The following is a 22466-nucleotide window of genomic DNA, read 5'->3' as shown; positions in this document are numbered from 1 at the left end:
AGCAGGTATTATTAATCAGAAAGATACCTGCCCTTGTGTGGTTTGGCACAGCACTATTCACAATAGCAAAGTCACAGAATCAAACTAAGTATCTATTAACTGATGATTGTATAAAGAAAATGTGATATATATGTGTGATTATATATATAATATTCTATGGTACATAGGGGTGTGTATGTATACAAGTTTTATATTTATCACATATATGTTATATACATGTAAAGATATAATATTCTATGGTATATATATGTGCTATATATATATATAATATTCTGTGGTATATAAACACTATAAAATCATGTGTTTTATGGAATAAAAAAGAATAAAATTATGTTTTGCAGCAACAAAGATGAAACTGGAAGTCATTCTTTTAAGTGAAATAACTCAGACAGAATGTTAAATACCACATGTTCTCACTTATAAATGGGAACTAAACAATGAGTATACATGGACATAGAGAGAATAATAGAAACTGGAATCTACAAAAGAGATTTGGAGGGAAATGAGTGTTAAAATAAATACTTGTTGGGTACAATATTCACTATTCAGGTGATGGGTATACTAAAAGCCCAGGCTTTACCACTATACAATATATGCAAGTAAGAAATCTGCACTTACACCTCCTAAATATATGAAAATGAACAAATAAAAGGAAGCTATGTAGCATAGTGGATATGAACATGGGATCTGATTCAAACTACCTGGGTGCAAATCTTGTGTCTGATCCACGTAGCTGCAAGACCTTAGGCAATTTATCTAACAGTTCTGAGACTTCATCTCTTCTTGAGCTCTGCAAAATATTACCTAGCTCAAAAAGCTCTTTGCAAATTAAATGAGACAACATCCATAAACTCCCTAATATGTAAAAAGAACACTAATGACAAGAAAACATCACTAAGCAAGTAATATGTAGTAAAGAAGAGTGGGAATGTATGGTGATTTGTGTTATATGAATAAGGCATTCTTATCTTTGAGAAACTCATAGTCATATAGGGAATATTAACTAATAAAAATATAAACAGAAATAAAATAAGTTCAAAGTATGAGAACATAAAGATTAGTTCAAAAGTCATTGATATATTTACAATATCTATTAACTGCTTTTAATATATTTAATATTTAAACAATTTATATGTATTAAATCACTTAATACAACCACTCTATAAAATAAATATTATTTATAACCTCACCGTCTGATATGGTTTAGTTGTGGCCCCACTCAAATTTCATCTTGAATTGTAGCCCCCATAACCCCTACATGTCATGCAGGGACCTGGTGGGAAATAATTTAATCATGGGGACAGGTTTTCCCATGCTGTTCTTGTGACAGGGAATAAGTCTTGCAAGATCTGCTGGTTTTATAAGGGGGAGTTCCCCTGCATACACTTTCTTGCCTGCTGCCATATAAGACGTGCCTTTGCTTCTCCTTTGCCTTTCACCATGATTATGAGACCTCCCCAGTTGTATAGAACTGTGAGTCCATCAACCCTCTTTCCTTTATAAATTACTGAGTCTCATTACCCAGTCTTGGGTATGTCTTTATTAGCAGCATGAAAACAGACTAATACACCATTTTACAGATGAGAAAGACTAGGCACAGAAAGAATAATCCACTTATCCAGAAAAAGAGATATCATGTAAATGGCAGACCCTGAATTACAAACCCAGTAGTTTGACTCCAGAGTCCATATTTCTAACCACATGTTATACTGAAATTACTTTTAAAGCTCTCCTTTTTCCATGCCATTGTACATCATATATGTCAGAGTCCATCCCTAGCAGGGATTGGGAAAAGAAGGGGAAAGTCGATTACTGATGATAGTAATGAGGTTGTCTTATTTCAATAGTCCATTTAGAATGCTATAAAAATATAATAGACTTCGTGGCTTAGAAATACAAAAATTTATTTCTCATAGTTCAGGAAGTTTGAAAGTCCAAGATCAAGGTGTTGGCAGATTCAGTGTTTGGTGAGGGTTTGCCTCCTAAACAGCACTCCTTTCACTGTGTCCTCACATTGCAAAATGGGCAAAGGAGCTCTCTGGGGTCTCCATTGTAAGGGCTAATCTCATCTATGAAAGCTTCATTCCCATGACCTAATTACTTCCCAAAGGTTCCACCTCCTAGAACAATCACCTTGGAGGCAAGGATTTCTACATATAAATTTTAGAAGGACACAAACATTTGGACCACAGCCTTCTGTCCCTGGGCTCCCAAAATTTATGTCCTTCAATCATGCAAAATATATCCATTCCATCCCAATAGCTCAAAAATCTTAACTTGTTCCAGCATTAACTCAAAAGTCTAAAGTCCATAGTCTCATATAAATATCATATAAATCAGATATGGGTGAGACTTAAAGTATGATTTGCCTCAGGAAGCAAATTCCCCTTCACCTGCAAACCTATGATATCAAAGAAGTTATACATTTCCAGAAAATGATGGTGGGACAGGCACAGGACAGACATTCCCATTCCAAAAGGGAAAATGGGAAACAAGCAAGAGTGACAGGTCCCAAGTAGCTCCAAAGCCTTAGGGTTTTAATCTTTGACTTAATGCTCTACCCTCCATACACACTAAGGTGGGAATCCTGCCTTCCAGACTCACTTAGCCAGGAGTCTCACCTTCTGGCCCCACTGGGGTGGCACCCCAATAGCTTTTCAAATCAGTTAACAGGTCCCCAAGGTTCCAAGCAACCTGCTCCCACAACTTTAGGTGGTGCCATTCTTGTAGCAATTCTCTGCAGTGGCCCAAACGATGTGGCAGCTCTTTTCCTTGGTCTGGAGACCACAGCTCCCTGGGGATGGAATCTCACTTGGTGGCTTTATCTGTCTTAGGTCACAAAAGTGGCCCTGGCCCTATGACTCCACTAGGTATTGCCCTAATGGGGGCTCTCTCCAGTGGCTCCACACTTGCTGGTGCTCCTGCACCCGAGACCTGTAATGTAAATTGACTCTGGGTCATTATTCTATTGTCTTGGACAATAGTTCCTGGCTTCTGTTTAAATAACTAACTAATCTCCCTATGAGTTCATCTTGACCACATCCTTTGTATTCTCTCCCAGGAAGGCTCTCTCATTCTTTTCATAATGAATAGGCTGAGAATCTTCCAAATCTTCAAGTTCTGCCTCTTTCTTAAACAATTTCATCTTTAAATCATTTTTCTCTTCTTGCCTTTTACTATAAGCCAGCAAGAGAAGCCAAGACATACCTTCAACACTTTGCTTAGATATTTTCTCAGTCAAATATCCAATTTCATCATACAAAAGTTCTATCTTCTACAAAAACACTTGGACATGAGAACAATTTGAACAGTGTTTTACATTTCACAGAAAGATGGCCTTTCCTCCAATAACATGCTCTTCATTTCCATTTGAGATGTCATCCACATGGCCTTTACCTTCCATATTCCTACCAACATCTGTTCAGATATTCTCTAAGAAGTTCGAGGCTTTCTCTGTAGCTCTTCTCCTCTTCTGAGTTGCCACCAGAATTACCTTTGAAGGTCTATTCATAGAAACATAGACTTTTTCTAGCACGCACTTCACAGCTCTTCCAACCTCTATCCATTATCCTATTCCAAAGCCACATCCACATTTTTAGGTATTTGTCATGGCAGTGCCCCCACTTCTTGGTACCAGTTCTCTTAGTCCCCGCAGGCTACTATAACAAAATGCCATAAACCAGGACGCATATAAACAACAGAAATTTATCTTTCACAGTTCTAGAAGCTGAGAAGTCCAAGGTGAAGATGCTTGCAGATTCAGTGTCTGGAAAGGGCTCACTTCCTAGCTTGTAAACAGGTATCTTTTTGCTGTGTACTCGGGTGGCAGAAGGGAGGAGAGATCTCTCTAGAGGCTCTTTTTTTTTTTTTTTTTCTTTTTCTTTTCCGAGATGAAGTTTCACTCTTGTTACCCAGGCTGGAGTGAAATGGCCCATAGAGGCTCTTTTATAAAGGCACTAATCCCACTCACAAGGGTCCTGCCCCCGTGAACTAATCACCTTTCAAAAATTCACCTCCTAACGCCATCATCTTATGGGTCAGGATTTTGTTGCATGCATTTTGGGGGTATAATAACATTTAGAACATAGCAAAAGCAGACATAAAGATCATGTACAGATGGACACAAAACAGAACAGTGCCTGTCAGCAGACAGAGGATGGGAATGAGCAAGATAGAAGTTATCACTATAAAAGTAGCTACCACTGATTAAATACCATGTACCAGCTTTCCCCATATTCTTACTACACCTGTGAGATACAAATAATAATCCTAATTTTAAAAATAATGAAACTGAGGCCAGGAGAAGTATCTTGCCCAAGTTCCCATAGGTAATGATGAGTGGGGATGAGAGGTCAATTCAAGTGTGTCTGACTTTATAGTTGCAGTTAAGGTAACAGGGAATTGAATGGCAAACATGAGAAAGCAGATTTCTTGGAATTTGTTTAGATATTTGCAGAGCAATCTTTCTAATCTGTTCTCTTTCTATAATTACACTAGAATATTTTTGCCTGGAATGACAGACATGTGGGTTTCAGAGGTTGGCAAAGCATAACACTCTATAACTCATAGCCTATTTTCTCAGAAGTTCCATCAATCCAAAGAAGGTGGGCATGAGGCTGAGAGCATTCTTTCAGTCCTGTGGCTTGAACTATGTGGTTACAACTAAAGAATGAATTTCCTGCATTTTCTGTGTAGATAATAGAAGCTGTCACTCTGAAATGGAAGTGATTCTGAATATACATTCAAAAATTCAAATATCAAAAAAGACATCTTAATTTTTCAAACTCAATCAATTTATTGCCCCCTTTTCTTTGGGATTACATTTAAGTTTGAGAATCTGGTTTGGAAATAGGCCATTAGTAATAATCTCTTTATTAAACTACTGTGGCCCCTGCACAGACATCCTTCTTTACATCTGGTCCTTAGTCATTGTCCCTGCAAACGTATCAACTCCCCATTCTTTCTATGGGCTCCTCAAATCTCTCTCCTTTTCTTCTCAGTCTCCACAATCAGCAACATTTTTAATCTAGACTTTGAAAAGACATTTTCTCTGATGCAGCATGAAGACTTCCATATTCTCATCTTTCCCAGGAGTTGAATTAATTTTTCTCTTAATTCTTCTTTTTCCTTACACAATAAACTTAGAAAGCCTAGTAAAAGAATGTGAAAGAAAAGAGTAACAAAAGAATTTTAGGGGAAATTTTAAATATATCAAAATGGATAGCCCACAAGTTCCTCTTCAAGTACCTGAATCAATTAGTCAAGTAAAAACTTTTAAAACCACAGGGGAAAATATAATGCATTCGTCCCTCTCTATATCATCTATTCTTTATAGCAATGTCTCCTCAATATGTATGTTATTACCTCATATACATTCCTACTTTGTTTTCAAAAGAAACTTACATAAAGGCTGTGTAATGTTCTTCAGAACAGTAAACAACAGCAAGTAATAACAGTCTAATTTAGAAATTCTTAGAGAGTGCACTATATCCAAGATTATTGCTTAAACTCTGTTATTAAATTTTGTTCATGTGACGAGTGATTTGTGTCAAAGTTCGAAGTTATTTAGCAATTCTCATTGTTCTAACAGACACGCACATAGCCTGTTAAGATTTCTTTCCAGGGATAATTTCATAAAGGCTGACTGGCAAAACGAGATCCTTTCTATCACTCAATCACTAGAAAAAGAGTGGCTATTTTCTATATAATCAATTCCATCAGCCATTATGATGGTCAATAGCTCAGCAATTTATTCAGCAGTAATCCATTAGATTCATTTGTCTCAGACACTAAAATAATCAAAGTATTCTTTCGACATTTCAGCTCACACATCTGTTTAATTCCATGTCTAAGCGATGCCAAATCAAAATTATAAGAAAAAAAATGACCTACTATTCCAAGCTAAATATTATGAAATTTATTTTTAACTCCTTGCTTTTTAAAAATAAAGTTTATTTTATTATATTACATCAAGATAAATTATAATCTACATACAATCTGAAAATAACATACTGTGTAATATGTTTCATAAAGGATTTGAATAGCCAAATAAAAATAATTAATCACTGATAGACACATTACATATTTTGAGGTGTCTGAGACTGGGAGGTAAGCCAGGTAAAATATAAAGCTAATTTTTTTCTTAGCTATTTTTTTCCTTCCTAAAAGATAGATTTAGAAAGAAATGAACTGAAATCTCAATGTATAAAGATTGCACTTTTTAACTCAGTTAAATAATGCCAGTTGAATAATCATTAGAATTCATGCAGTAAAAAGATAAGGTGGGAATTTTTTTCTAGTTCAAGGTTAATAACTTAAAACAGAAAAACTCATAGAATCTTCCTGAAAGTTTAAGTCAATTTAATGTAATCATTAGAAGTATAAAAAGGCTTCATGTCATGCCATACATTACTGATGCAAAAGATGGATGATGATTAAAGCTAATCACTCTGGAAGACTGCAGTTGACGTATTTATTAAGGTAAAACTGCAATCTGAAATCTACTCAAAATGCAGCCAATTTCACTTGCTGATGAATTTTTTATTCACCTTATGGATGTCATTTTTAAAACTGGTTGTCTGGCATTACTTTCAGATTTTCACCTTAATTTTAACTTAAAAACTTTTAAGCTAGTACTAACTTGTATTCCAGATTAAAGTCACTAATGTTTTGTCTATTTCAAAAAGTTTTCCTATGTATCTGTATTAATAATGGACACTTCATTATCAACACATACTAAAGTCACTATAAATGAGATAAATGTCACAAGGATTCACTGAAATGGTTTGTAATAGTCCCCATCTCCAAAGTATACTTTATCTAAATGTTATTACTGAAGAGGTTTCACATTGATAAGAAGCCTTCCAAAGGCTTAGCCTTTATATATCAAAATATAAACTTTAATAATGAACAAGCCCTCAAAATACATAGAGATATTAACATTTTTTAAATGTCATTGTAATGAACTCTAATATAACACAGTTTGAAATTAAAAGGCCATTGAATGTAGAAAAAAACAAAACTTTTTATAGGTATATTTGATATAAGAGGTCCTCCACTCTCAGACGAGGTGGTAGACTGACTTTTTGACATGCAACAATTGGAAATCCATCTGCCAAGGTTATGTTCATGTAATAGGGTTGTGTCCAGATGGTCATTAAAGATTGTATTACCACATCTGTGTTTTTTTTTAATCTTAAGTAACAATTTATTTCTCTTAATACTTGCAGAATTGTTACTAGGCAGATACAAAATTAGGACTGTACTTTACAGTTTAATTTTACTCTCATTGCAATAACCTCTCAAAATTTCTCTTTATAGACATTCCTATGTTCCATATAACTTCAAAGACTTTTAATTTATTTTTACTAGAGTCTTCTCCTAAATTCCTGTCTCAAATCTGAAGCTCTTGCACTCATTATAGAGTCCACCTTTTATAACAAGGGGGAGGGATGAGAGAGGGCTTCATCCACGTGACTAGCACTGTGTCCTAAAAAAATATTTCTCACTATAATTTTATTGACAAATTATAAGTGGGCCTTTTAATCCTCCTCACTAAGTGCACTGTGACAGAAATCACACTGAAGCCATAAGGAGGGAGAGATTTCAACTAAAGACAGATCTTTAAGATTGATTTTCAATCAGAATTATATATTTTTACAAGTTTATTATTAATATTTTTAGAATTAAGAAGTTAAGATCTGCTAGCACCTCAGCCATATACTTCTATAATGCAAACTATTTCAAAAATAGATTTATTTAAATAGGTTATTGCCCTATTCTATAAAAGAACTAAAAGAACTTTATTTATAAAATCCATAACAAAATTTTTACAACGCGCAGACCAGTAGAGTGGAAATATTCAGACACAAGCAAGCCTGATATTCGAAGAGGGTTGTGGTATTTGTAGTATGTATTGGTAAATGTAAAACTTAACTTAGATATTAAATACTACAAAAAATATAGGCATGTATGATTTACTAAATGAAACATAAATGTATAATCACTTTCTACTTGGCTAGGAATCCAACCACATCTCAGAGTTCAGGGGGAATTCCAAGTACTGTAGATAGGAGAATTAATAAAAGTGTTCTGAGCCTGAAAAGAAATAACTGTCTCTTAGAAAAATCACATAGGGAACCATGTAGAGGGCAGAACTCACCCCATGAAGGGGTGAGCACAGAAACAGAGAGACCTATTAAAGAGCTGCAGTTATAGCTCAGAGTAGGATTTTGATGGTCTGGACTAAAAAAGAAATGGGCAAGAGGGGTAACGATTAAAATATATATTCAAAAAAAAACATAGGGCTTTAATGACTTAGTATGAAGAAGAAAAAGGATATGTAAATAATATCTGTGATTTACTAGTTTAGAAAAATAAATAAATATTGATGACACTAAACTGAGAAATGCAGAAGAAGAACATAATTGTAGTAAACAAAAAAAAGATACTATTTTGGTTATATCATCCAAGTTTCCACACATTTACTTAGAGTTGAGAAAGAGAGATTCAGAAGTCACTGGGGTACAAGCAGGAGTTGAGGTCATCTCGGAAGGGCAAGTGGAGGACTGAGGAGGGAACATACTTCTTTAATTGGGAGACAGTTCGACATGGGTGTCTTGGGTTTCTGCATATCTGTAGAAGCACACAGCTTTTATTCTGATCTTTTCAATGATGTTTGTATAGTAAACAAGCTTGGAGAATAGAGAAGATAAGAAGATTTGTTTACTGCCCAGTGTAATAAAAATAATGTCTTCCTGCTGGGCAAGACAGGCAGGCTTAATGCCCATTACAAAACATTTGCTTACTCTTGAGCTTAGTACAGTTTTATCTCATCTCCAATTTTACTTTTTTTTTTCTTAGCTTTACTTCAGTACCAATATAATCCTAAGGAGTGCTGCGTGAATGTTGCAAAATTCCTCTTTTTAAAACATGGATCTAGAGAATATAGAAGAAATTAGTTTTAAACTTGTTGCTCTTTTGAAAGTTGCAGCTCAAACTAGACTTGATATATTAATGTTATTTTTCTACTTAAAATTAACACAAGGAGAAATTTTTGAGAAAACATTTTATTTCCGTAAGTTTCTGGGGAACAGGTGGCATGTGGTTACATGAGTAAGTTCTTTTGTGGTGATGTGTGAGATTTTCGTGCACCCATCACCTGAGCAGTTTACACTGAACCCAATTTTTAACCCAGAAGTTCCAGACTATCTAGAGAAAGAAAGAAAAGAAAGGGGGTAGGAAGAGGAAAAGAAAGAGAGAGAGAAAGAAAGAAAGAAAGAAAGAAAGAAAGAAAGAAAGAAAGAAAGAAAGAAAGAAGAAAGAAAGAAAGAAAGAAAGAGAGAGAGAGAAAGAAAGAGAGAGAGAAAGAAAGAAAGAGGAAGGAAGGAAGAAAAGAAAAAAGAGAGAGAGGGAGGGAGAGAGGAAGGAAAGAAGAAGGGAGGGAGGGCAGGGAGGGAGGGAGGAAGGAAGAGAGGAGAGGAAAGGAAAGAAGGAAGGAAGAAAGAAAGAGAAAGAAAAAGAGGGAAGGAAGAAGGCAGGAAGGGAGGGAGGGAGGAATGTTTGGGCTGAGTGCAGAGGCTCATGTCTGTAATCTCAGCAGTTTGAGAGGCTGAGGTGGGAGGATCACTTGAGCACAGGAGTTTGAGACTAGCTGGGCAATACAGCAAGACTGTATATTTACAAAAAAATTAAAAATAAAAAGTATTTTCTTAGCCACAGAACATATTTTGCAGTTGTAAATTTTAGTAGCCATTGTTTTAAGAAAACATAATTTTACCACCGTCTTCGTTATTACACAATGTACTAATTCAACTTTATGTATCAAACACTAAAAGATATATAGAACAGTAGTTCCCGAACCCACTCTTGGAAGCATATGTTATAGAGCAGGTATAGTGTCCAAGGATCAAATAACCCATGCATATATATAAATATACAGACACATATAAATGCATGTATATTCTCAGTCAATGGACTGTAAGAGTATAACAATTATCAATGACAGTATTGGACTTTTTTTTAATGTGATATCCACTAGTATATTTGGTGGTATTTATAGGCAAAAACATCAACTAAATGATAGCAGAATAGAAACTGGGATTTCAGAATAAAGGAATGACCAAGGTTAATGCAAAAGTCCTCTTTTAGGCAGCATATTCCTGCGGTTTGTCCAATTCCTTTCTGGTAGAGTGTTGTATTCAACGTTGCCCAAAAGGAATTATCATCTGCAGATCTCAGAAATCTTTTATTATTATTCTGAAATTTCATTATGTTTCTCCCTAAAGATAATTAATGTTAACATTTTCTTTTAATTCTTCTAGAAATTTTTCTCTGAATATGTTTTTACTAATAAAATTGAGATTAAGGAAAACAAAACATTTGCTTACTCTTATACAAGGGTCCAATAACACAGCTTACTGAATGTGTCGGCATCACCTGGCCCTCTTCAGGTCACCCTCTGGGAACTGGAGCTCAGAAAATGGTGCAAATGCTAATTCTCTGGTTGACACTGTTGTGAGTACAATAATTCTTTGTCTCTTACCAAGGGTCATAAAAACTATGGCAGATTAACTTGCAAATAAAGTCAAACTTCAGACCCATCACAGTTATTGATTGACACCTGGAAAACCTCAGGGCTTAGGGTTAAAAAGAATAAATTTCCTTATGATATTGAAAAGAGCTGGTCAATTAAGCAGAATAAAATGTTGCTTCATACATAACCAAGAAAGGAGAGAATATGCAAGAAGGAAATTTTCAACAATGCGGGGATGTAAGTAAGATGAGCACTTCAAAAGGTCAATTCAACTTGGTAATATCTACAAGAGCACTTTCCAGGTGAGAATAGGGTGCAAGAATGAAGCCCAGTTGAATTAAGAGGTAAAGTTTAGGAAAGGACTTGGTGAGAAGAATTTTAGACATTTAAAGAAGTTTCAGCTCTTGGAGGGGTGCGGTGGCTGACCTCTGTAATCCCAGCACTTTTAGAGGCCAAGGCGAGTGGATCACCTGAGGTCAGGACTTTGAGACCTGCCTGGCCAACATAGTGAAACCCCATCTCTACTAAAAGTACAAAAATTAGCCAGGCATAGTGGCAGGCGCCTGTTTTCCCAGCTACTTGGGAGGCTGAGGCAGGAGAATCGCTTAAACCAGGGAAACAGAGGTTGCAGTGAGCTGAGACTGCGCCATTGCACTCCAGCCTGGGCACAAGGGCGAGACTCCATCTCAACAACAACAACAAAAAAAAAAAATGAAGGAAGAAAAAAGAAAAAGAAATAAAGAAGTTTGGTCTTGTATAGAAGTTTATATTTGAAGAGAAGTAAATTATTTGGGGCTATAGTTTGAAGGAAGAGCAAAATTAATAAAAATTATTGTGCATTTATTTTATTTATAAAAATAAGTGAGAGAAATAATAAAAACCAGTAAGAGAAAAAAGTATTTAGATGAAAAGAGAAAGATGGAAGATTAGGAGGAAGAAAAAATAAAATAGAGCAAAAATTAAGATTAAGTAAATGCTGAAATAAGCAATATATTTTTTAATCTGCCCAGCAACTCTTTGGGCATGCAGAAATAAAAGCTGGGGAATCCATCACAAACGACCTTTCTGGTAGACTGTTGGCTGATAATATGACAAGCAGAACAAAAGAGAAGAGGAAAGTTATTTAGAATAGCAATGGTAAGTAATGCTCACAGAACCTTATAAAGACTGTATGATTGCCAGTTAGGATTCAGACATCCTTATTTCTCGAATATGAAGGAAAAAGGAACTAAGGCACGTATTGACTCCCTAGAGCTGCTGTAGTTAAGTACCAGAAACTGAGTGGCTTAAACAAAAGAAACTTATTGCTTCACAGTCTAACAACTAGAAGACAAAAATCAAGGTGTTCTTTCAAAGGGCTGTTTCAGGGTTGGTTCTTCCAAAGGGCTGTGAGGAAGAATCTGTTCCATGCCCCTCTCCAAACTTCTGGTTGTTTGCTGCCAATCTCTGGCATCCCTGGTCTGGTGGAAACATCACCCCCATTTCTCCCTTTATCTTCACATGGCATTGTTTTATACATGTCCACATCCAAATTTCTAAGGAAACCAGTCATATTGGATTAAAACTCACAGTAATGACTTCATCTTAACTTCACTACATCTGTAATGATCCTCTTTTCCCAAATAAGATTGCATTCTGAGGCATAGGGCATTAGGATTTCAACATATCTTTTTAGAGGAACACAATTCAACCTGTAAGTTTATACTCATCTCCCAGAGATCAAGTTCTTTCCCACTAGCCCAGACATCTTTCTATACTGCTTGAAAATCATGCCAAAATGTGCTGAGGTGAATGCCTGCAAGGAGCCCCTCACACTGTCTGGCATAAAACATAGTCCATGTAGATTCTTCCACCTCCCTGTATTAGTTTGCTAGAGCTGCCAGAACAAAATAGTGCAGACTGGGTAGCTTAAATAACAGAAGTTTATTTTCTCATAGTTCGGAGGCTTAGGAGGGCCCAGATCAAGGTGTCATCAGGTTTGGTTTCCTCTGAGGCCTCTCTCCCTGGCTTATAGATGGCCAACCTCTTGTGTCACTTCCCATAATCATTTCTCTGTTCACACACTTTCCTGGTACTGATTTGTGTGTCCAAATTTATGCTTCTTATAAGAAAACCAGTTAGATTGGATTAGGTCCCACTATAAAAGCCTCATTTCAACCTAATTGCCCCTTTAAAGACCCTATATCTTAATAAAGTCACATTCTGAAGTACTAAGGATTAGGCTTTCTAATATATGAATTCAGAGGGAAGGGAAGAGACTTTAGGCCATAACAGCCCCCTAAGTTACACTTTCCAGAAAATGTGGTAGCAGGAAGCCCCCATATATCTGTTTGGGTAATGGCAGTGATTTTTGTCCTCTTCTCTCTACATGATTTTCTCTATCCACATCACAAGGTTTGTTCCACAAATCTGCGGTAAGATCTCTTATTCATGCAGAGAATGAAGTGGGATCTCTCACCAGCCATTTATCCATATAGATGGTCATTCAAAACTGCAGCATCATATGAGGAGAAGCAATACTGAGAGAAAACATTCAAATATAAATTGAAAAATCATGAGGCATTTGCATATTCAGGTTTTAAAACTATGTAATTAATAAAAAATACATTGCTAGAGTATCTATTAAAATTGAGCAATTTCTGGCCTGAAAATCTCAGTTTACAGGAAAAGAAATGTTGCATATTTATGAAATAAGATTGGAAATCAGGTACATAATTTCCTAGCTTTTAATAACCCATCGTAAAATATATATCCTTATATTTGACAGAAAACATAACTTATCAGAATAAATTATAATTTGGGGGTATGAAAAAGAAATTCCAATAAATTTAACTCTAACTCAATCTTAGATCAGCAACCAGTACCAAAATCCTCCATAATCTCTCTGGCAGAATTTGCTATAGATTTATATTGGGAGGTCAATGAATTAAAAAATACTTGCCTTTCAAATTTTCTGATGAAGCAGCTAAATTGGATTACGTTGTTTATGGTAAATAGCCATGCATCACTATAAGCTGTGGGCTTCCTACTTCTCAAGTGTGCCATCAGAGCATTCCTGTTAAAAGTATTTTTTAAGATGCATTTCTTGATAACCTCAAACAATTAACCAAAACTTCATTTGAGCTTTTCCTGCCAAGGAAAAAAAATGCCATAGTTTTTCATATTCTATCACATTTGTTTCCAGTACTGCACTTAATAAATGCCTCCAAATGATAAATGATCATTTGCTTTGCTAAAACACTGATGCTCTCCTCCAAACCTTCTTCAAAATTTTAATATGATGATGGTCTGTCTGGTTCTTTTCTGAGGCTTCATGCAACTTTATTACAGTCTCCAGGATAGTAGTGTTTTGGGCAAAATCCTTCCCTTCTTATTAAATACTACTGTACTTATCAGGAAAGAAATATCACTAATGGCACAAATCTCAAGTATTCAAACACATATAGTATTCTCAATGCTCAAAACTCCTTGAGTGAAGTATGTGCATTCTACCCATTTATTTATTTATTAAGTCCATTCATCATACAGTATTTTTTGGCTCATGTTATGGGCCAAGCAGTCTATTAGAGTTTAGAGATACAAAGATGAAAAAGATGGTTTATATTCACAGAAGGTATATAGTACCTTAAAATGCCTATTCCAATGCAGGAGTGCTAATTGTTGTTTGAATTGGAAAGCAAGCATTACTGGCTACAAAAAGAGAATCTCTATGTGTGAGTACATTTGTGTATGTACGTGCCATTTGTGTTTCAAGAGAAAGTGCTAGTGAAATAACTATTTTATTAGTGTGTACAAGCACCAGTCCTTTCCACAGAGCCTACCCATGAATGCTATCCTTCAGATGGTAAGGCAACCACCATTATTAGAAAAGCATGACTGTAGTTTGATTCACAAATGGCCTTCTTTCATTTAGACAACACACAAAGAGAATAATTACTAGTCCCACCAACACAAATCATTTGAGGCCATGATTCCATTTGTGCTAACAGCAGTATTCTTGTTTATTCTGTTTTCACTTAATTTAAATAATTATTTTATTAGAGTTACCCAGAGAAACAGAACCAATAGGAGATACAAATATATAACTGAGGTGTATATATACATATATAGATAAACATATATCTACATATGTATGTGTGTGTGTGTGGAAAGAGAGGGGGGAGAGAGAGAGAGATTATAAGAAATTGGCCAATGTAATTATAGAAAATGAGAACTCACAAAATCTGTAGTTGGCAAGCCAGAAACTCAAGAGCATGGATGGTGTAGTTCTAGGCCTGAGAAACAGAAGACCCAATGGTGCAAGTTCCAGTCTTAAAGCTGTCAGGCTCAGAAGCCAATATTTCAGTTCAAGTCCAAAGGCAGGAAAAGACCAATGTCCCAGTTCAAAGCAATCAAGCAGCAGGAACTCCTTTTACACTGCCTTTAACCAACACAATAAACAACTACTGAAATATTAATGAGGCAGACACTCAATATACATGTTTAATTTTGATTCATTTTTACTAATTTTATCAAAGAAGATTAAGTACATAGTTTGTGTAGGGACAGTATGAGGCACTGAAAATAAATTGCTCATTAAAAACACTTTCAAAGACCCAGTCTTCTTGGAGCTGACATGAAAGAGATGAGTATGACTTAAGAGTATGACTCATGGGTATGACATAATAGAAATGGCTATGATGCAATTTAAATGGCTATGACATGGGAGAGATGGGCATGACTTATAGGTATGACACATTTTAAAATATATTGTAATTCTGATAAGTGCTAACAAAGAAAGGCTCTTAGAAGAACTTCTGACCCAAGTCAGGAGGCCAATAAAGGATTCTTAGAAGAAGTGAAGTTTGATCTACAATCTCAATGAAGAATAGATGTATGAGGTGAAAGCAAGTTTGGCTGTGAGGAAGGGACATCATCTAGGAAGACAGAATGAACTTTAGTGACAAGGAGATAGTCACACTGAGGAACAGAGTAGAAAGCAGACAGAAAGTCGGGGTGAGAAATGTGAGAAAAAGAGTGAGTGAGTAAGAGAGAGGATGCAGAGAAAGAAAGTAGATACCAGCTAAGTGTGGCATTAGAGGCCATGTTAAACATTTTTGCTTTTATCTTAAGAGAAATGAAAATTCCTTAAAGTATCTTTAAATAGTATTCTTTACATGATTATTCAATCATACAAAAAGAATTCTTTGAATGTTTACAGATTATACATCTAAATATTCATTATTTCATCATTCTTTAACCAATGAAGAACTAAAATCTTCATAAAATTTTAATTTATTTGAAAATGGTTGCAGCAATTTTTCTTTTTTCTCAAACAGTATGAGCCTGTTTCTTGCAAAAACACCTATTTTTACCCCAAAGGCACATGACTAATTTTCTCTTAAATCAATTTTTTTCCCAGAGAAAAATCTACATACAAATAAGAACATTCCATTTTAAATTAATTAATATCATGCTGTTCGTCTTCAACATGTCTTCAGTAATAAATGAAAGGAAATCACTAAAGGGTGGCAGTGTGCTTACTGAATGTTAACTACAAAGTACTTTCTCCCATTGAAGCATCTTTCCGGCATTTTCAGCCATTTTCTCTGTATTCTTCTCTCCAAAATTAGAGCCAACCAGCAGTTCTTCTACATTGGTTCTGTTCCTTTGCTCATCAGGGATTCATGAATGAAAACACAGCTGGATTATCAACAAAAGTATAATATGAAAAACAATCTCTATCACTTTTCTTGTAAACGTTTTTAGATATGTTCTAATTCTGATCTTCAATCCTTTGAAATTACGTTTTAGCTCAGCCATCATTTTTGGAACACTCATCAAACCAGCCATATTCTGCTTTTTCCTTACCTTTTTCTTGAGTTTATCTAAAGTTGTAATTATAATTTCATATATCATAGGATATATTTGTTTTTCAGAATCAGAAGAATTAATGGTTTTTTTAATAGAGGCTCATGTTTGTCTTTCCCCCCTCTCTTCTTTCTCTTTTTCTCTTTCTCTGACCTAGAAACATTTTTTTCTTTTAGAGTATAGTTTTCTGGCATTAGAATTAATATTCCAAGGCTAGATGTGATGGCTCATGCCTGTAATCTCCATACTTGGTTTTGTTTTGTTTTTTTGAGACAAAGTATCACTCTATTGCCCAGGCTGGAGTGCAGTGGTGCTATCTCAGCTCACTGCAACCTCCACCTCCCAGGTTCAAGTGATTCTCCTACCTCAGCCTCCTGAGTAGCTAGGATTACAGGCGGGCACCACCATATCTGGCTAATTTTTGTATTTTTAGTAGAAATGGGGTTTTTCCACGTTGGCCAGGCTGGTCTCAAACTCCTGACCTCAAGTGATCCACCCACCTCCATCTCCCAAAGTGCTGGAATTACAGGTGTGAGCCACCACACCCAGCAATCTCCATGCTTTGAGAGGCCAAGGGGGAAGAATCACTTGAGCCCAGGAGTTTGAGACCATCCTAGCCAACATTGTGAAACCCCAGCTCTACAAAAAAAATACAAAAATTAGCTGGGTCTGGTGGTACACACCTGTAATCCCAGGTACTCGGGAAGCTGAGGCATGGAGAATTGCTTGAACCTGGGAGAAAAAGGTTGCAGTGAGCTGAGATGGCACCTGTGTAAAAAAAAAATTAAAATTCCAACTTCTAAGCTCAGCAATGGTCAGATTAAGGTCTGGGCTGTTGCTTGTCATTCTCAAAAGTTTAAATTTTGTACTTCTTAGTAAGTCTCATCGTTGAATTCACAAACTTTATCCCTTTTTACTGTCTGGTGGGTCTTTATTTTTTATATTCTTCTTCCTTTTCTCCTATCTCTGTTGCTCAATGCCAACTTCACGTGCCTTGTCTTCTATGTCTCCCATCCAGATTTAATCCAGGCATTACATCAAACTGCAAACAATACGATGTCACATGGCATCTTGTCCTATGATTCTATATTCAAGGACTTTTCGATGATTATTTTCTGCAAAACATTGTATCTTTATCTTAAGGTTTTTATTTTATTGTTTCAGAAAACTGACTTACATAGCTGCTGAGAACCAATAAAACTTAATTCCTTTATCCCAAGTTGTGTCAGATTTTAACTGAAGAGCTGAGTATCACATTCAAAATCTCCATCTCTCAAACGGCAATATCTTTGCTAATGCCTACTTTTGCATTTAACTTCAACATCATCATTGCCACCACCACCACTAAATTATGGAGAATCTTTTGTTAGTGTTCCCTCTGTTTTCCTCCCATCCATGTTGACAAGTGCAATAGTTTGGGCTAACAATATCATTATAGTCTCTAGATCCGTATTTAAAGGCTCTAATATAATTTTACTATTTTAAGTTTGATTGTCTTTGAAACATTATTTGTAAAGGACACTGTATTGAAATTGAGAATGACTATCCCTTGAGAATGACTATACCTTCAGAAATATTTTCATTCATTTCTTCTCTGTCGACTATCAGTTATTCAGCCTCTTCATCTAAACTCAACTGCTTTGTAATTTCCCTATGAGACATAATACTTAGATTTTTTTCCCTTACATTACTGTTTATATGTATTTGTACAGCTAGTATTTCCTGTCAATTTCCATTGAAGGAATTATCATCGAAGTTATTCTGAACTTCTAAAGTTCAAAAATTTGCTGTGTCTGAACCCCAGATTTCCACAAATACACATTTTGAGATGGCTGCTGCTGAAAAGGAATTTGCTTTTCACTTTCTGGCATGGTGTTAGTATTTACTTTCTCAGTCCACTCCTGTAGCTTCCTCTGCTAATTCAACTGTTCTCCCACTTATGGTTCCCAAAATGAAGAAATGACTGACTTAGCTACAGAAATGTTATCTGCATCTTATTTTGCATCTAAAAGGGCTTTGGCCTCACTTCTCCTGGTCATTATAATTCTTACTGTGGGAAATACAATGCTGGAACACCTGAAACGAGAGACTCAGCTTCAGAGATTTTTCTTCCATATGACACTCATTTATGCTAGTTGTTTACTATCTTTTATAGTTGCTCAACCCTGGAGTGAACAAGCTATTATCTCTTCACAGACTTACCCCTCAGGTGAGTCTCTGAACCACAGACACAGGAACAAGTTGACTTCGTTTCAGAGGGTTTCTTCCTCAACAAATAGTTTAATCAACCTTGGTAACAACAAACTTCCTGTTCTGTTTTCTTCTTTTTGGTCCAAGGAGTAAGACTTACTACTGTATGGCCTGCGCTTCAGAAGTAGCTAGGTCTTCAAATTGCCAGTCCTCCTGCTTTGGATTAATGCATATTCCTATTTATAATGATTCAGCATGAATTCAGCTGCCATGCCTTGGTCTGTGGACTGCCATGGTGACTGATGGCTATGATATCCAGGCTCCTCATTTCCTGGAGTGTCACTGCCCCTGAATTAAAGTATTTGATGAGTTTGATTTATTTATTTATTTACTTACTTACTTACTTGAGACAGAGTCTCACTCTGTGGCACAGGCTGGAGTGCAGTGGCACAGTCAAGGCACACTGTAACCTCAACCTTTTCAAGTGATCCTCCCACCTCAGCCTCCCAAGAAGCTGGGATCACAGGCATACACCACCATGCTAGGATAATTTTTGTATTTTGTGTAGAGACAAGATTTTTCCATGTTGCTCAGGCTGGTTTCAAACTCCTGAACTGAAACGATCTGCCTGCTTCGGCCTCCAAGAGTTCTGGGATTACAGGCATGAGCCACCATGCCTGGTTAGTTTGACATTTTAAAATTGTTCCCATGGCTCCAAGACAGAATTGGTTGTGAGGAAGCAAGAATGGATACAAAGAGATCAGTTAGGAGACTTCCACATCAAATAAATGATGGGACCATGTTTGAAATGGAGAAGGAGAAATGTGGACAGATTTTTTTAAATCTTAAGAAGGTAAAGGATAATGGGTCAGTGGAATAATGGATGCAATGTGGTGTGAAGAAAAGAGGGAGGTATCAAAAATGACTCCGAGGGCTATGACTCAGATTACAGAAGGGAGTTTCATTAACAGAGAAAAAGAATATCAGAAAGAAATTGGGTTTTGCGAATTGAGAATGAACAGCAAAATACAAGATTTTGGGGCACTTGTAAGTGCAAACATACCATGTTTGGTTTTCTGTTCCTGTGTCAGTTTGCTGAGGCTAATGGAGTTGAATGATGAGAACACATGGACACGTGGGGGGGAACAACACACACTGGGGCCTGTCGGGGGTGCTGGGAGGGAGAGCATCAAGAACAATAGCTAATGGATGCTGGGCTTCATACCAAGGTGACAGGTTGATCTGTGCAGCAACCACCATGACACGTTTACTCATGTAACAAAACTTCACATCCTGCAAATGTACCCCAGAACTTAAAGCTGAAAAAAAAAAGATTGTGAGTTTGAGTTTGGGGCAGTTATAGGGACCTTTAAGGGATACAAATGAAAAAGCTGACATCTGAATAAATGCTCTTTGCCCCATTTTATGACCAGGTTTGTTGGTCTACTCAGGCAACCATAACAAAATACCATAGACTAGATAGCTTAAAATACAGATACTGTTTTTCCCCATAGCTCTAGAGCCCAGAAGTTCATAAACAAGGTTTGATGGCAAATTTGGTTTCTGATAAAGGCTCCCTTTCTGGCTTGTAGATGGCCACTTTTATGATGTGTCCTCACATGGCCTTTTCTCTGTGTGTGCACAGAGAGAGAGAGGGACAGCTTTCTGGTGTCACTTCTTATAAGAACAGTAATCGTATCAGATCATGATCTCACACTTAAAACCTCATTTAACCTTCCTTAAAGGCTCTATCTGGAAATATAGCCACATTAGAATATAAGAGCTTTAACACATGAATTTGGGGAAGACACAAAATTTAGTCTATAACACCAGGTCAGGGTTGTAATTTGGTAAATTGTTTTCAGATGGGTGCTGATTAAAGCAAGGAGCACTGACAAGACTGCCTTGGGAGAGTATAAAACAAGGGGGAAAAGACAATCAGCACTGAATCTGGCCCATTCCTAATTAATGAATGATTATGGGAGAATTATCTTGTAAATGAGGCAAAAAGGAAGTTGTATAACAGATATAACAAAAACCAGAAGGCTGAAATCAAAGAAACAGAATGTTCGATGCTCATGAAAGGCCAAGAAAGATTTTAACCAAAAAAAAAATCCATTTTGTATTTTGTGACACCGAAATGACCTTAGCTATTTCTAGCTATCAAAACAGCTCCATTTTTTATCTCCCACATATGAGTGACAACTTGTGGTATTTATCTTTCTCTGTCTGGCTTATTTCACTTGACACAATGTCCTCCAGGATCATCTGTGTTGCCATGAATGACAAGATTTCATTATCTTTTAAGGCAATTGTGTATATATGCCACCTTTTCTTTACCCATTCATCTGCTGATGAACTCAGGTTGATTCCAAATCCTGGCTATGTGAATAGTGCTGCAATAAGCATGGGGTACAGCCATCTCTTCAATACACTGACTTTCTTTCCTTTGGTTAAATACCTAGTGGTTGGATTGCTGGATTATAGAGTAGTTCTATTTCTAATTTCTTGCGGAATCTCCCTACTGGTTTTCATATGGCTGTACTAATTTATATTCCCATCAACAGTGTATAAGAGTTCCTTTTTCTCCATAGCCTTACCAGCATTTGTTATTTTTTGTCTTTTTTAAATAGCCATTCTCACTCTGCTAGTATGATATCTCATTGTGAGAAGGATAGTGGATAGCTGAGGATGATGAGAAGTTGGGTAGTGAATACAAGGTTACAGATGGATAGAAGGAATAAGTCCTAGTGTTCTACAGCACTGTAGGATGTCTACAGTTAACAATAATCTATCAAATTTTTCAAATAGCTAGGAGAGGATTTGAAGTTCTCAATACTATAGTTAACAATAATGTATCAAATCTTTCCAAATAGCTAGATGAGAGGATTTTGAAGTTCTCAATACAATGAAATAATATTTGAGGTGATAATGTAATAATTACCCTGATTTAATCATTCCAAACTATATACATGTATCAAAATATCATTTTGTACCCCATGAATATGTACAATTATTACATGTCAATTTTTAAATCTTTTTAAAATAAAAATAAAAGAAGTAGTGCTGAATAGTGGACTAAGCAGGTTGATAAGAGAGTGAGGAAAAGAAGAAAATTGCCTGTGAAAGAGAAGAGAGATACAGGGGCAGAATTTCAGAATTATATAAGATTTGTTTTTAATAGAGGCAGCTTAAATATGTGTTGAAGATGATGGAATAGGCAGAGCACAGAGGATTTTTTAGGGCAGCAAAACAATTCTGTATGCTAAAATAATGTTGGATATATGTCACTGTACATTTGACAAAACCCACAGAATGTACACCATCAAGAGTGAACCCTATGTAAACTATGAACTGTGGGTGACAACTATGTGACAGGTTCATTGATTGTAACAAAAACCACTCTGAGGAAGAATGTTGATAAGGAATGAGGCTGTGAATGTGTGAGGTCGAGAGGTATATGGGAACTCTCTGTATGTACATTTTGCTCAATTTTGCTATGAACCTAAAACTTCTCTAAAAAATAAAATATAGAAAAAAGATGAAAACTATTCACTTCAGATACAGACAGAGATGGGGAAGAGAGAGATTAAATATACATGAGAAAATAGGTATAGTGTTTTATTAAAAAAGAAAAGAATTAAATATATGATTGCTAAATTTCAGCATCTTTCAGTAGAAAATCTCAGCGTCTTTCCCCACCACACTCCACTCCCAGAATGCTGGAAGCAGGATCTTACCCTCACAATTTGCTGGAGACTGTAATTAGCTTAAGTGGAAATAGCTGAAGATAATGACATGGAGGTTCCTCAATGTAATACTCTCCCAAATCATCCTACAGTAAAGCTCCATGTTGCAGCCAGCCTCTACCTATACAATTAGAACAATCTAA

The 22466-nt window shown here is 36.1% G+C and overlaps 1 long non-coding RNA gene across 3 annotated transcripts in view; it reads right to left on the bottom strand.

The window, feature by feature from the left end:
• LOC144580648 (uncharacterized) overlaps positions 1 to 22466 on the bottom strand; it is a 438055-nt gene that overhangs the window by 166966 nt on the left and 248623 nt on the right. The window contains exon 3 of one of the 3 annotated variants that reach the window (XR_013530589.1): positions 13341 to 13589. The exons of the other annotated variants lie outside the window; for them this stretch is intronic. This is a non-coding gene — a long non-coding RNA (uncharacterized LOC144580648). Of the gene's footprint in view, positions 1 to 13340; positions 13590 to 22466 lie in introns of those variants that run through there. 3 annotated transcript variants of the gene reach the window in all.

The sequence above is a fragment of the Callithrix jacchus genome, chromosome 21, assembly GCF_049354715.1.
Source record: "Callithrix jacchus isolate 240 chromosome 21, calJac240_pri, whole genome shotgun sequence".
NCBI classification, from domain to species: domain Eukaryota; kingdom Metazoa; phylum Chordata; class Mammalia; order Primates; family Cebidae; genus Callithrix; species Callithrix jacchus.
Note: the sequence above shows the minus strand (reverse complement) of the source record. Positions and strands in the feature narration are given on the sequence as shown.